Source organism: Mirounga leonina, unplaced genomic scaffold (genome assembly GCF_011800145.1).
Source record: "Mirounga leonina isolate KUSES-001 unplaced genomic scaffold, KU_Mleo_1.0 Mir_93, whole genome shotgun sequence".
Taxonomy (NCBI): Eukaryota; Metazoa; Chordata; class Mammalia; order Carnivora; family Phocidae; genus Mirounga; species Mirounga leonina.
The window spans coordinates 16,104,151-16,120,239 of NW_023270854.1; the positions used below are offsets into that span (position 1 = coordinate 16,104,151).

Sequence of the window (16,089 nt, forward strand, 5' to 3'; positions counted from 1 at the left end):
CCCTGAAACACCTGCGGATGCTGCTCAAGCTCATGGCTGCGAAAAGCCCTTTGCAGAGGCGCCGGCTTCGGAAACTAGATTGTGCTGGCTATGATTTGGGGTGTCTTTCAGGGACTCGGGGTGGGGGGAGGTCTCCCCAGTAAGCCTGCATCACTTGAAAAATGGTTCTTGAGTCTTCCATAATGAGACTCAGGTCTGGGTTTGGCTCAGGCGGGTTTGGCTCAGGCGACGCTTACAGCGTCCACTGAAGGGGAGCAAGAACCTGTTGGGAGTGGTTCCACAGGGTTTGGGGAAGAAAGACACTGTTGTCCAAGCACAGCGACTTAGGTCCCCAGGCAGGCGCTGCTTCAGGCTGACTGGATTCAGTCAGTCTAAGAGGGAGGCCTTGGGAGCCTCCTCCCCAGAAGAAAGCACACGCTCTGACCTGCCGCGGGAGGAAGGCAGGTGAGTCTGTAGCCGATCGCTCCGTTTGGGCTCCTGGGTACCTGGCTAGGAGCCGCGCAGGGCCGGGCTCCGGGCCTGGGGGCGGGGCGGGAAAGGATGCCTCGGATTGGACCACTCCGAGAGAAGGGCGGAGTCAGGCGCGGCCTGGGGACCTGGGGCGCTCGCTGGCGGGTGCCCAGCCGAGACCAAGGGCTAATCCAGAGATCGCGGACGCGCGGAGCTATGCCACCCCGGCCACGGCCCCCGCGTCGGGGGCGTTTCCGTTTTCGCGTTTTCCCCATTTTGGAGGAGTGTCTTCTTGCCCACGGGAGTGTCGTGATCACACCGCGCGCCACGGCTCTGGATTTATGGTGGCGATTTTTCTCTGCCGCAGGGACGCGGGGGACTGAGGGCCCCGCCTCTCCTGGTCACCCGTTTCTGGAGCCACGGGGTCCAGAGGCGGCCGCGGCCCCGCGGGGCCCTCCTTGCTCCGTGTCCTGGGGCCCCACGCTGTGGCCCCAGGCCCGTCCAGGCTCTTCATGAGGATTGGTTGTCCCGCTCTCGAAACCCAGTTCTGCGCCCTGCGGGTCTGAGCTCCCACCTCTGCTGCCTGGGAGGGTGACCGGGACTGGTGTGGATGACACGGGGAGGACCGGGAGAGACCCCTGGGGAGGGGCAGGCTTTGACCAGAGGTCAGCAACTGGCCTAGGGTGGCCCCTATGTAATTTTATTTTATTTTATTTATTTTTTAAGATTTTATTTATTTATTTGAGAGAGAGAGAATGAGAGACAGAGAGCAGGAGAGGGAGGGGGTCAGAGGGAGAAGCAGACTCCCTGCCGAGCAGGGAGCCCGATGCGGGACTCGATCCTGGGACTCCAGGATCATGACCTGAGCCAAAGGCAGTCGCTTAACCATCTGAGCCACCCAGGCGCCCCTCCCCCCCATGTAATTTTAAACAGAGAGTCCCTGTTGGGGAGATGGGAAATGTCCAAGCAGGGGAGACAATCCCTGCCCGTCCCCCACTCCCATCTCCAGTTAATCCAGAATCCAAAGAACGGAGACAGGGAATCCTAATCCTCCCCTCTCTGAGCCAAATTCATCGGTTAATCGAAAGTCTGCTGAGGGATTCTGGAAGCCGGGGCAGCCCAGGACTCCAGTCCCCGGGAGCCGCGTCCGCCCCGCAGGCGGCGGACAGTGGGGCCATCAGGAGTGCGGACTCAGCTGCCCAGGCGACTTTAACATTTGAAGTCATGCCTCTCCTCTCCTGCCACCTTCCCTCCTCCTCCCCTGCCCCCCAGCCTCGCCGCGGGCCCTTCTCTGTCTCCATCCAAGTGCTCCTTTTCACCCACAGAACCTTACTACACGAATAGAACTCAAGCCTCCAGGAGGCCAGCAGGAAAAGATTTCCGGGGGAGATAAAATTAATGAAAAAATTGGCGCTTCCTCTCTGCACAGCCAGCGCGAGCTCCGCACCGGCCCTCGGGGCTCCGCCCGCGTCCTAACTCGCCTGGGAAAGTGGGACGGCCCTGCAGCGGCCCGCGGGTGCGCGGGACCCTTCAAGAGGCGGATGGTGTGCTTTGTGGCCAATGTCGTCCCCTTAATTGGGAACTGGCTCTCATAATCTGGCCTCAGCTTGTTAACTGTACAATAGTGGGCAGAGTTAATGACTCATTAGTGATTAATTCTTTAACTGTGCCTTAACTGCTCACTGTAAACCCCCTTTCCTAAAACTGGATTAAATCGTCTAGATCCTTGGCCACGTCTCTCACAGCCCTGGAAGAGGCTTGGAGGATGCCATGTTCCCTCCAACTTCCAGGTCAGCTTCTTAAAAGCAGGTGCAGCGGCGCCCCTCAGCGTGGAAGTGGGGAGACCTGTGGGGTGGCGGAGTTGTGACATTGCCTGGTCATGACCTTCAACAGCCCCATCCCCCCCACACACACACACCAAAGCTGGATCTCCAAGATCTCCCCTCCTCCCTCATTGTCCCACCAAAGACACCTGAAATGTAACACCCCATTTTCCAAGCAGCTTTCCTCTGCTCTGCACTTAACATGGGTGTGTGTTCACAGTAGATTCTGAATGAATTGTATAGGGGGGTGCCTTCCTGTCAAAAGTCACCTGCAGAAGTTATTTCCAGGGCTAACAATAGCTGGGTTCTATATATAGTCTCTCCATCTGTACTTTTAAAAAGTTAGCCCTTAGTGGTTTTTTTTCACCTTCTTAATTTTCCTACAATCGTTATCCATTCTGGAAATTTGTAAGATATAGTGGACATGTAATGATAAACAAGAATCTCCACCCTCAAGGAACATGGTCTAAGTAGAGGAAATGACCCATTTCTACATATGTTTTCAAATGCCTACTGGTTTTCTCCACTTGGTGTTCCACAGGCCACCCAAAATAGATATGCTCAAAACAAAACTTACTCATCTTTACTCTGTGGCTTCCTATAAACCTCCTTAAAATTCCTCCCTCTTTCTTCATTCACAGCCACCCAATGGATATGAGAATCATTCTTGATGCCGACACAAGTTATTTTCCACTTCCTTTCTACCTCTTACCTCTCTCCCCGCCATATAGCTTCCAAATCTTAGCTGCCCAGAATGAAGACACCTCCCAGCCTCCCTTTCAATTAGATATGATTAAATATCTACTAATGTCGTGGAAGGGAAAACACTTCTAGGAAGTAAGTTCTAACAAGTCACCAGCTTGCTCTGCTCTTGTCCCTTCCCTGCTGCCCACTGCCTACGAGGTGGGTGTGATGCTGGTGCTGGAGTACCCACCTGGGACCATGTCATGAAGCCATGTGTTGCGAATGTTGAATGACAGGATAGAAGGGACCGTATGTGGTAAGTCCCTGACACAGGAGCACTATACCAGCTCCGGATTGCTACCTGGGTTCTCTGTTTTAAGTCTATTTGTTGACTGCCAGCCAAACCTAGCCCTGATTCAGTCATTCCTTTAAACACCTATATGCAGTTCATTACTTAGCCACATTGCTTTTACTTCAGAACACCTAAGTTCACCTATCCTTGATTTTCTCTGCCAGTTCTCTAGTTCAGGGCTTTATTATCCCTCCCCCATGTTGCCCGGCTTCCCACGGCATACAGACTTTCTCATATGGCACTTAACACATATGCTCCTGCTTCATGGTTGTTTCTTCATTGATTCATTTACGACCATGTATTGAGTTCTTTCTCTCTCTCTCTCTCTCTCTCTCTCTAGCTGTGAAGATATGGCCTCCATATGGATCTGCTTGTCACTCAGTCCTCAATCTCTCCTTCACACTATAGCCAGAATTAGGTATCTCAAACAGTTCCTCTGCTTAAAATAATTCCTTATGGCCCATGGGACCAAAGCCAGGCTCCTGGTGAGTATGGCGTCTGAGGCTCTTTTGAACCAGACCCGACCCAGCTTTCCAGGCTTGTCTCTGGCATTCTTGCTCTTTCCTTACCTTCCTCTTTCCCTCTTCCTTTCCTTGCCCTCTGTTCAAGTGAGACCAGCATACTCTGCCTCTCACTGGTCCACCATATGCTTTTTCACTTTGTGGCTTTGCGCGTAAATATTCCTTCTGCCTAGAAGGACTTCCCACCATCCTGCTCCTGGCAAACTCCTCCAGGACCTGGCCCAGGTGCCACTGCCCCTCTGCACAGCTGGTCTGCATTCCTGCAGGCGGTCAGTTCCTTGCCTCCCCCCACCCCTGTACCAATCCCCCCTAAGAGCACTTCATTGTTGTCCTCCACCCAAGGGCTATTCCAGCACATATCCCATAGTGTTGTCTGTGGCCCCCAGTGAAACTGTAGGATCCTTACAGGCAGCTGTCTGACCCTTCTGGGCATATTCAGTGCCTGACCCCATGGAAGCACCTAGTAACTGATGAGCAATAACTAACACAAAGGGCAAGTGATTCCCAGAGAAAGCACCACATTCTGTAACAGCTTATAACAAAGAAACCCACCTTAGCCTATGACGTCAGGAAGTCACCAAAGTCACCCTGAGGAAGTGACACTCATGAGCCCTGAAGGGAAAATGGAAGAAAACAAGGAAGAGGTGAGGAGAAGGGGAGTTCACCACACCTGCAAAGGAAGAGAGAGCCGGGCTTGTCTCAGGCTCTCAAACTAGGCTGGGCTGGCAGGAGTCGAAGGACAACTTAAAGAAATAAGTCTGTATGTGGCTACAAACAATTCGGGAGCCAGGCTCAGCATCCAACCAAGACACATAAGGAGAATTCTCCAGCACAGGAAGGGTGTTCTTGTGCTGGACAGCCCAAAATTAACTGGACAGCCCAAAATTAACTGATGTCGCTACAGGTGGTGACATGATCATTTCAAATAGATTATCCTGCCCGTCATATGGAGAAGAGCTTGGAAGGAGGTAAGAGAGGGTTCTAGAAGACCAAACAGAAGGCTATTGCTGTAACTGAGGGAAAATGGAAGCTTGGCCTTGTGTAGTGACAAGGTGGCTAGGTTTGAGGTTGAATGAGGAGATTTTGGGGGAGCACCGTTCCTGGGAGTACTGCAATGCCAGGTCAATGCATAGAGTGGACGGAGCAAACTCCTTTTCCACCTCCCCACTCCAAAAATCCATTTAATATATTGTCTTCGGATCCAGGACATATCAGATATTAAACTGATCGGAACAGATACTACACTTGATCTTAGCCAAAAGACTGAGAAACAATTTTTTTTTAAAGTTCAGTTTTGATCAAGTGAGTTTGAGGGAAGATATTGAGTAGACAATTCCAAGTACTGATTTGGAGCTCAGGGGAAGGATCTGAGCTCTGAGATCAGTATACAGAAGACAGTATAGACCATTGGCATACCACAGAGGAGGTTGCCTCGGGGGAGGGAGCAGAGAGAGAAGAGGATGCTAATGTCGGAGCCTTGAGAAACGCCAGCATTTTGTGAACTTGCCCTGAGCTTTTCCACCCCTATGGCTTTACCCAAACTCTGGAATATCTTTCCCCACAGAAAATGCTTAAAGATGAAGGAGAATGCAACATACCCAAACTTCTGGGATACAGCTGAAGCAGTGCTTAGAAGGATTTTTAGCAGCAAATGCCTACATTAAAAAAGAAGAAAGATCTGAAATCTACAACCTCACCTTCCATCTTAAGACACTAGGAAAAGAAGATTAAACTAAACCTAGAGTGAGCAGAAGGAAGAAAATAGTTGAAATCAGAGTGGAAAGGGTACCTGGGTGGCTCAGTCATTTAAGCGTCCGATTCTTGATTTCGGCTCAGGTCATGATCTCAGGGTAATGAGATCGAGCCCTGCATCTGCTCCGTGCTGAGCATGGAGCCTGCTTCAGATTCGCTCTCTCCCTCTGCCTCTGCCCAACCCCCACACCTCTAAAATAAATGAATAAATTTTTTTTTTTTTTTTAAGAAATCAGGGGTGCCTGGGTGATTCAGTGGTTAAGTGTCTGCTTTTGGCTCAGGTCATGGTCCCAGGGTCCTGGGCCCCTCATCAGGTTCCCTGCTCAGCGGGAAGCCTGCTTCTCCCTCTCCCACTCCCCCTGCTTGTGTTCCCTCTCTTGCTGTGTCTCTCTCTGTTAAATAAATAAATAAAATCTTTAAAATAAAATAAAACAAAGAAATCATAGTGGCAATCAATGAAATGGAGAAAAGAAAAACAATAGAGAAAATCATATGAAAAATATTTGATATAAGCAGTCATCAGAGAAGTGAAAGACAAAACCCCAGTGAGACACCACTGCATACGTATTAGGATGGCTAGAATCAAAAAGTCAGTGGGAAGAAGTGTTGGTGAGCATGTGGAGAAATGAGAACCCTCGTACAATGATGGTGGAAATGTAAAATAGTGCAGCCACTTTGGAGAGCAATCAGGCGGTCCTTCCAATGATTAAATACAGTTTCTTATGACCCATCAGTTCCGGGCAAGAGAAATGTAAACGGATGTCCACACAGAAACTTGTACGTGAATGTTTGTAACAGCATTCTTCATAATGGCCAAAGGATGGAAACAACCCAAATGTCCCTCAACGGATGAACTGACAAAGTGTGGCATGTACATATGATGGGATTATTCAGCCAGGAAAAGGTATGAAGTATGTATACGGGCTACCGCATGGGTGGACTTTGAAGACATTATGTTAAGTGAAAGAAGCCAGTCACAATAGACCACATACCATACACATGGACATTGCTATGAAAGTCCAGAATAGGGAAATCTATAGAGACAGAAAATTGATTCACGGCTGCTTAGTGCTAGGGGACAGGGGGATGGGGACATAGAGGGTGATAGATAAAGGATATGGGATTTCTTCTTGAGCTGAGGAAAATGTTCTAAGATGGGCTGTGATTATGGATGATTGCATGTATCTTTGAATATACTAAACACTATTGAATGGCACACCTTAAGTGGGTGAATCGTATATCCCAAAAGTTGTTTTAAAAAAACACAAAATAGTCTTTCCACCAAGCTCTTGCTCCTTCCATCCATTTCAGGTACTTGTGCTGGAATAATTTTCCTAAATACCATTTTCATTATGCCGCTCTCTTGCCAGGTGAGCCTTTGCAGGGTCAATAAAGATGCCGCAGTTCAGCTAACACATTCAGCGCCTACTGTCCTAGGCGCAGTGATACATCCACCTGCTTCCAGCTCCAGATCTCAACTCTTCTTTCTGACCTTCAAGGCTCACCCTGCATGCCTCGCTCACCCATTTCCTTTCCCATTGACCTTCTCGGTGATAGAGACTCTTCACTTTAAACAAGTGATCTGGACAGCATTTTGCTCCCCTCCAATTCCTTCTCCATATTGTTACTCAGGGTGGCAATACCCTTTCATCCAAAATGACAGACCGGCCTAAAAGGCCAGTGCTCCCGGGAAAGAGAGCAATTGCTTAAATTCACTGTGTGATGTTGAAGCTTGGTGGGAGAAAACTTTCTCTGCCAGTGACAGTTCAGAGAGCTGGGCCTATGGAAAGAGGGGGGCCTTTAATAAAAAAAAAAAAAAAAAGAAAGAGGGGGGCCTGAAGCCCCAGGGAAGCTGGATTCGCATGCCATTTAAATAGGGCCAGCCCTGCGTCCATGTAGGATTGTTCCTGCTTTTTTTCACCTGGGTACGTACTAACCACCCTGCGTCTGTCACCTTTTCTCCTCTCCTTGCGTCTAACCCAACTCAAAGCTCATCTCCTCCAGGGATCTCTCTTTGGTTTCTCTGGCTGCAGTCTCCTTACTTCCCCAGGATCAGTCTGTCTTGTATCTATGAATTCCCCTCCTCTGTCCTCCCCTACCTCTTTTTATTTTTTATTTATTTATTTTTATTTTTAAAAATCTTTATTTAAATTCAGTTTAGTTGACATATACTGTATCATTAGTTTCAGGAGTAGGACTTAGTGATTCATCAGTTGCATATAACACCCAGTGCTCATTACATCACGTGCCCTCTTTAATGTCCATCCCTCCATCCCCCCATCCCCGCACCCACTTCCCTTCCAGCAACCCTCAGTTTGTTTCCTAGAGTTCAGCATCTCTTACGCTTTGCCGTCCTCTCTGTTTTCTTATTTCATTTTTCCTTCCCTTTCCCTACGTTCATCTGTCCTGTTTCTTAAATTCCATATTTGAGTGAAATCATATGGTATTTGTCTTTCTCTGACTGACTTATTTTGCTTAGCACCATTTTTTAAAAAGATTTTATTTATTTATTTATTTGAGAGAGAGAGAGCACGAGCAGGGGGAGGGGCAGAAGGAGAAGCAGACCCCCCCGCTGAGCAGGGAGCCAGACCAGACCCCAGACTCCAGGACTCGGCACCATGACTGGAGCCGAAGGCAGACGCCCAACCGACTGAGCCACCCCCGTGCCCCTCTGCTTAACATAATATGCTCTAGCTCTATCCACGTCATTGTAAATGGCAAGATTTCATTATTTTTGACGGCTGAGTAATATTCATGTGCGTGTGCGTGTGTGTGTGTGTGTGTGTGTGTACACACATCTTTATCATTCATCTGTCAATAGACATCTGGGCTCTTTCCATATTTTGGCTATTGTGGACATTGCTGCTATGAACATTAGGGTGCAAACAAAAGTAAAAATGAACTATTGGGACTTCATGGAGATAAAAAAAAAACAACACCTTTTGCACAGCAAAGGAAACAGTCAACAAAACTAAAAGGCAACTTACCGAATGGGAGAAGATATTTGCAAATGACTTATCAGATAAAGGGCTAGTATCCTCCCCCACCTTTTTTAAAGCAAATAAGCCCATTTGACAAAAATCTGCTTGAGGCTCAAGGTTTAGCCTTCGAGGCTTTGTACTCAAACTCACAGGACTGTGTGAATATTCAAACAGCCCTCCTCCGTCTTTTCTATATTTTGTTTTGAGGTGAGGAGCACTCCTTTCAGATTACCATTATAGAGAGATTTCTTGTCAGGAGGCCACAGGAACCCCAGTTCTGCCACGGATTTGATGCGTGGCTTCCGGCAGAGTAGTCTCAGTCTGGCTGGAGTTCCTGGGCTGTGAAACCAAAGGGCTAGACCTCAGGGCCTCTACCAGTCTCCCAAGCAGCAAAATTCTGTCCATCGAAAACACGCACTACAGTAATTTGGCTGAGGGTGCCATCTGATGGCCCTTTTGAGAACTTCACCCGCTGATTGCGCACTAGAAGCTTTCCTACTGGAATGCTGACTTCCCAGCAGGGCCTGCAATAAGGGCCTTCCCTCAGCCAGGTAATGGCTTTACGGTCTGACTCCTCCCAAGTCCATGGGCTTCATCTTCCCCTTGGGCGGAAAGACCCTCCTTCTCCACTCAGATTCCCACCCAGGCTAGGTCAACCCAGCCACGGGGATTCTTACATCATTAAAGCCACCCTAAGAGAAACCAGGACGCCAAGAAAGCTATGATTTCACGTTCTCATGCCCCCTCTCCCCCAACACACTTCACATTAGGAACGAATTGGTTCTAAGGTAATTCGTTCAAAGCAGGAGTGACTTCTTAAAACTTTCATGAGGAAATATGTGCATTTTTAATACAATGAGCCCTGAAGTAGGGCAATTCTTTTTTTTTTTTAAGATTTTGTTTATTTATTCGAGACAGAGAGAGCACGGGCAGGGGGAGCGGCAGGCAGAGGGAGAGGGAGAAGCAGGCTCCCCGCCGAGAAGGGAGCCCGATGCAGGACTTGATCCCAGGACCCTGGGATCATGACCTGGGCCGAAGGCAGACGCTTAACGACTGAGCCACCCAGGTACCCAATTCAGTACCTTTTAGATATTCAGGAAAGGGTTTTGTGTCCAGATGGAGTTTCCTTCAAGAATAGAGGCTATAGTGGGGCGCCTGGGTGGCTCAGGTGGTTGAGCATCCGACTCGATTTCAGCTCAGACCATGATCTCAGGGTTGTCAGAGGGAACCCCTTGTCTGGCTCCCCGCTCAGCAGGGAGTCCGCTTCTCCCTCTGTCCCTCCCCCTGCTCGTGGCCTCTCCCTCTTTCAAATAAATAAATAAATCTTTAAAAAACAATAAAGGCTATAGACAAATAATTGTGAATAAGCAAGAATCCAAGGAATATCATTCCTTCTTAAGAGCCCGTTTTAAAATAACTATTAGAGGGGCACCTGGCTGGCTCAGTTGGTGGAGTTTGCAACTTTTGATCTCAGATTTGTAAGTTCGAGCCCCACACTGGGTGTAGAGATCACTTAAAAATAAAATCTTTAAAAACATAACTATTAGAGGATGGATTTCAGGTAATCAAGAGATAACTAAGGAACCCACAGCCAAATAATCGTGGATGAGCACTGAATATATGCAGTCTACGGAACTACAATGAAACAAATGGCGGGATGTGGTGTGGTTATCTGCACTCACATTATAGAACTGAGGCAACAGAAAAAAAAAGAAAAAGGGAAGAGATCAGAACTAGAGCAAATTTGCTAGTGCTGGAATGCAAATAATATCCCTAAAACTAATAAGTAAAAGAAGTATATGTATATTTAATACAAAGCTAAATACAAAAAAGGTAACTTTATTGACTAACATTGGGTGATGGGGCAAAAGGAAGGAGGGAGAAGAAACAGTAGGATCATCATTTGGAGTAGGGAATGAATAGATACTGCCTATAAAAACAGATATCTGAAGATATGATATAGAAAAATAATTTTTTTTAAGATTTTATTTATTTATTGGAGAGAGAGAATGAGAGAGAGAGCACACGAGGGGGGCAGGGTCAGAGGGAGAAGCAGACTCCCTGCCGAGCAGGGAGCCCGATGCGGGACTCGATCCCAGGACTCCAGGATCATGACGTGAGTCAAAGGCAGTCGCTTAACCAACTGATCCACCCAGGTGCCCTAGAAGAATAATTTTTAAAGGTAGCCCCCCCCACACAAAGGTACAAACCTTCCTCAGTATCTGAAAACTATATACACACGCAGGGAAGCAACGAAGAAAACAGATCAGGCAGTGAGAGGCTTTCAGAAGCAAAACTATAAAAACAAAAAGGGGATTTATACTGCTAAAGAGACAAATTCACCCCAAAGAGACAAAAGCTATGAATAGCAACGGACTATGTAACCTAGCAGTAACAGTCATACAGCAGAGATTACAGGAGGTTGAGGAGAAGGAGGAACAGTAGGAAGAACATCACAATAAACTCCGGGGTAGTCAGCACCACCCGCGGCGATCTCCACCCCAGCGCTGGTTACACAGGCATATGTAGCTGTGAGCATTCACTATGCCTGAGATTCGGGCACTTTATTGTGTGTATATTATCACTCAATCAATCACATTTTTTTTTAAAGATTTTATTTATTTATTCATGAGAGACAGAGGCAGAGGGAGAAGCAGGCTCCCCGCCGAGCAGAGAGCCCGATGCGGGACTCGATCCCAGGACCCTGGGATCATGACCTGAGCCGAAGGCAGACGCTTAACCAACTGAGCCATCCAGGTGTCCCTCACATTTTTTTAAATAAAAAAAAGAATTTGCCTCGTTCAAAACTCAAAAGAACACCACTTCGGAAGTCATTCAATCTTGATACCCCGACACCATTACCCATAACGGAAGTGCTTTCAGATGGTATTGAATTATTTGTTATTTGCATAGGAGGGTTAAAGTTACAAATTTTAAGGGCGCCTGGGTAGTTCAGTCTGTTAAGTGACAGACTCTTGATTTGGGCTCAGGTCATGATCTCAAGCGTCGTGAGATCGATTTTCGGTGTCCGGCTCCCCACGCAGGGCAGTCAGCTTGAGATTCTCTCTCTCCCTCTCCCTCTGCCCCTCTCCCTGATCTTGCTCTCTCTCTCTCTCTTTCTCAAATAAATAAATAAATAAAATCTTTTAAAAAAATTACAGATTTTAAATACCGATGTGCAAAAAGATTTTTTTAAAGCCCCATTCTTGATTTTATGAAATGAAACTAGCTATCTTCATGAGCAAAAGGCAGATTTGCCAGGGACTTTTCACTTGTACAACCCTCCCCTGGGCCCCGAGAGAGGACCTGAATTAGTTTGCCAGGGCCGGTAGCACCACAAACCGGGTGGCTTAAACAACAGAAATTTATTCTCTCACATTTCTGGAGGCTGGAAGTCCGAAATAAGATGCTCTCTGAAGGCTCTAGGGAAGGGTCCCTGCCAGGCCTCTTTTCTAGCTGCTGGTAAACTCCTTGGCTTGTGGGAACGTAACCCCAATCTTCAGATGGCATTCTCCGTGTGTGTGTGTGTGTGTGTGTCTTTGTGTGCCTGTAACCACATTTCCCCTTTTTATAAGGACACAGTCATATTGGGTTAGTGACCAACCCTACTCTGGTAAGATTTCATCTTGAGTTTACTCATTAATAATTAACATTATTTCCAAACAAGGTCATATTCTGAGGCACTGGGCGGGGCGGGGAGGGGCGGCGGTCAAGACTTCAATATATGAAAGGCATAGAGATAATAGCACTGAGGACTTGCTATAGTTTTCTCTATTTATACATCTGTGAGTATGGAGCACTATGGAGACATAAGGCTGGGTAGTATCTAATAACCACCCCAAGATGATTTGGCCCTGAATGGGATCCAATGGCACAAAAATCTGGGTTGTACTTGGGGAAGGGGATATGGTACTGAGGGCTGCCATGTGAGTTGAGAGGCTCTAATTTGGAAACTTAACGTTCACACAAAAACCTGCACAAGAATGTACGTAGCAACTCAAACCTGGAGTCTGCCCAGATATCCTCCCACAGGTGAGAGGCTAAACAGGACTGTGGCCCACAAGCCACAGAATACTATTTAGCAATAGGAAGCGTGGACTCTTGAGAGATGCAGCGTGAATGCATTTCCAGGGAATCATGCTGCGGAAGAAAGCTAATTCCAAAAGAGGTGTGTTCTCTATGGTTCCATTTATGTAATACTTTTGAAATGACAAATGTGAGACATAGAGGACAGATTGGTGCTTGCCAGGCGGAGGGGTGATGGCAGGGCAGAGAGTGAGTTATAGAAAGGTAACAAGAGGGACCATGCAGGGGAGCCTGGGTGGTTCAGTTGGTTAAGCGACTGCCTTCGGCTCAGGTCATGATCCTGGAGTCCCGGGTTTGAGTCCCTTATCGGGCTCCCTGCTCGGCAGGGAGTCTGCTTCTCCCTCTGACCCTCACCCTCTCATCTCTCTCTCTCTCTCTCAAATAAATAAATAAATAATCTTGTTTTGAAATAATGTTAAGGGACCATGCAATGTTGAAACTGCTCGGTATCTCCACTGTGGTGGTGGATATGCAAACCTACACGGGTGATAAAAGTGTATAGAACCCAAAATACACAAGCACAAATGGGTACAAGTGTAACTGGGAAATCTGAATAAAATCAGAGAATTATTTCAATGCCAACATCCTGGTTGTAACATTACACTACAGTTTTGCAATATATTACCATTAAGAGAAACTGGGCAAAGTGTACAAAGTATCTCTCTGTATTATTTCTTTTTTTTTAAGATTGTATTTATTTTTTTAAAGATATGTATTATTTGAGAGAGAGAGAGAGAATGAGTGGTGGGGAGGCGCAGAGAGGGAGAGAGAGAGAGAGAGAGAGAAGCAGACTCCCTACTGAGCAGGAAGCCCAACATGGGGCTCCATCCCAGGACCCAGAGATCATGACCTGAGCTGAAGGCAGACGCCCACCTGACTGAACCACCCAGGGCGCCCCTCTCTGTATTATTTCTTACAACTACAATGTGAATCTCTAATTATCTCAAGTTTTTCAGTTAAAAAAGGAAGAGTTTAACCTATTTGGGAGGGGTGGTGATGAAAGGGATGAGTTCTCTGAGGAAATGACATTTAAGCCAAGACATAAAGGTACAAAGGGGGCAGCAGAATGTGCAAAGGCCCTGGAGCAGCAAAGAGCTTGGTGAGTCCATGGAACTAAAAGAAGTCCAGTGAGACCCAAGTGGGGACAGGTGAGGTCAGAGGCAGTAGCCAGACCAGGGAGGGCAACAGACTATTCTAGAGATTTGACCTTCTGCCTGAGGATAGAGACCATGTTTTAGGAAGCAGAGTTCCATGATTTCTTATGAACTTGGAAAAGCCCACTCAGGGTATTGGAAGACCGCAAGGATACACGTAGAGAGACCATTCAGGTCATGTGGCAATAGGAAAACTATTTCAACATCCATCGAGAAGGAGATTCAGGATGATGAGGTTCATTTTAGACCCAATGAGAGGGCATGACCCGAGGAATACTACGCCTCACACTTGGACTTCTTAATAAATAAAGGGCTTGTTTTGAGTGTCAACCTTCTGGGTTCAGCAGGAAATATAAAACCAACTGAGGGATCCCAGTGGGGGTCTACTAGAAACTAAATCCATTAGTCACCTCAGCAACCACGTAATGCCATAGATTTCCTTCCCTTGATTACTCTCTGGAAACCACATGTTTACTCAGCAGTGCCAGACCCCAGGCAGGCTCAGGGCCACCACCGGCATCTTACTGTCCCCTGAACAGGCTTGCATACCTATAACACATGTCCTTTAACTTTAAACTAATAAATGGCTTCTTCTTTTTTTTTTTAAGATTTTATTTATTTATTTATTTGAGAGAGAGAGAAAGCAAGAGACAGAGCACAAGCAGAGGGCGAGGGGCAGAGGGAGAAGCAGACTCCCCGTGGAGCAGGGAGCCCCGATGCAGGACTCGATCCCAGGACCGGAGACCCCGCTGCCCCACCAGGGTTGAGATTGGACATAGACATTCACTGACATCTTCAAAATAAGACAGAGAGTTTCTTGCTTCACACGCCTCTCGCCCTCTTTTAACATTTCACCTGTCGCAGTCCTCGGGAATCTCTGGAAGTCTTGGTGTGAATTCAATCTCTCTCTCAATCGCATCATCCAGAGAACAGTAGAATGTTCGATGGGTGGGATCAAAATCTCTGCGTAATGACTGGTTGGTTCTAGGAGAGCCGTGTCCTCGCTCTCACAAATGCACGCAGGGCCACAAGATTTGGTGGAGCAGGGAGAGGTCAGGCGGGGCGTGTGCCGCATAGCCCACAGTTATTCCTCAAGATTCCATGGAGGGCCTGCTCTTTGGTTTGTTTCCAGACCCAGCGAGGGCCTCGGCAAAAGAATCTCTGGAAAGAAATGGTCTGGTGCTGGGTTCTCACGAGATTCGATTCCAGCTCCATTTCTTTATCAAGGATGTCTGAGCAGTAGCCTTTCAGAGTGCACGGCATTGCCTAGCGATCAGGCGTCCTAACTTGTTCCCACCACCAGCTGGGAAGGGAGTGAATCTTCAGAATCAGTCGGGAGAGCAAATATTATTCGGTAAACACCCTTCCAAAACATTGCCCGCTCAACTAGGAAATCAGAAGCACGGGCAGGAATTTAAACAATATTGTTGAACAAGCACGGAGTAGTCCCCTTACCCCCGACATACCTAACAGTTAAACCAGGAGCATAAACTTCATGCCTCGAGTGTGCAGGCAGGTAATGTAAACAAATAAGCAGGAATGGGTGGGCACCAGGGTGTGATGGGGACTGGGGCAAAGTGGACAAGGTGAGCCCCATCTACGGGGGCAGCACCAGGCACTGACTGTCTTCAGAGAGAGCAGCATTTTGCAAGAGCTCATAGCCTGGATTGATATGTGAAATCCCTTGATTTTTTTTTTTTTTTTGACAGAGAGAGAGACAGCGGGAGAGGGAACACAAGCAGGGGGAGTGGGAGAGGGAGAAGCAGGCTTCCCGCTGAGCAGGGAGCCCGATGCGGGGCTCGATCCCAGGATCCTGGGATCATGACCTGAGCCAAAGGCAGACGCTTAAAGACTGAGCCACCCAAGTGCCCCAAATCCCTTGATTTTTAAGCATGTGTGACACATTCTAATTTTTAAGACACTGTCCAGGCAAACAGCATATCTGTTGTAGCCTCTGACCAGCAGGTTGCCTGTTCCTGACTACTACTGAGATAAATTGTTTTTTACATTATTCATTTTCCTTTTCTCCATGCAACCCCAGGAGTTAAGTGGGAAGAAAGGGGCCCTCTCTACAATCTGGTCTGGGTATTTTTTTTTTTTTTTTTTTTAATTCAAGATCAACCCCCAGCCTGCCCATTCAGTCTGCTGGTAGCGGAGGCATCACGGGAAATTGCCCAGCGGAGGGACCACAATTTGAAACTCCCGATTTCCTTTTTCATTTCTGTTTATTTCAGTGGTAGAGTCAAAGGAGCAATTATGTTGTTACAGTGATGGCCATTTGTCCTG

General features: G+C 47.4%; 1 non-coding gene across 1 annotated transcript; it reads right to left on the minus strand.

Annotated features, from left to right (window-relative positions):
* Positions 1 to 4,914: 4,914 nt before the first annotated feature.
* LOC118004815 lies at positions 4,915 to 5,105 on the minus strand. Its single transcript, XR_004677705.1, has one exon. It is a non-coding gene; the product is annotated as a U2 spliceosomal RNA (small nuclear RNA).
* Positions 5,106 to 16,089: the final 10,984 nt, after the last annotated feature.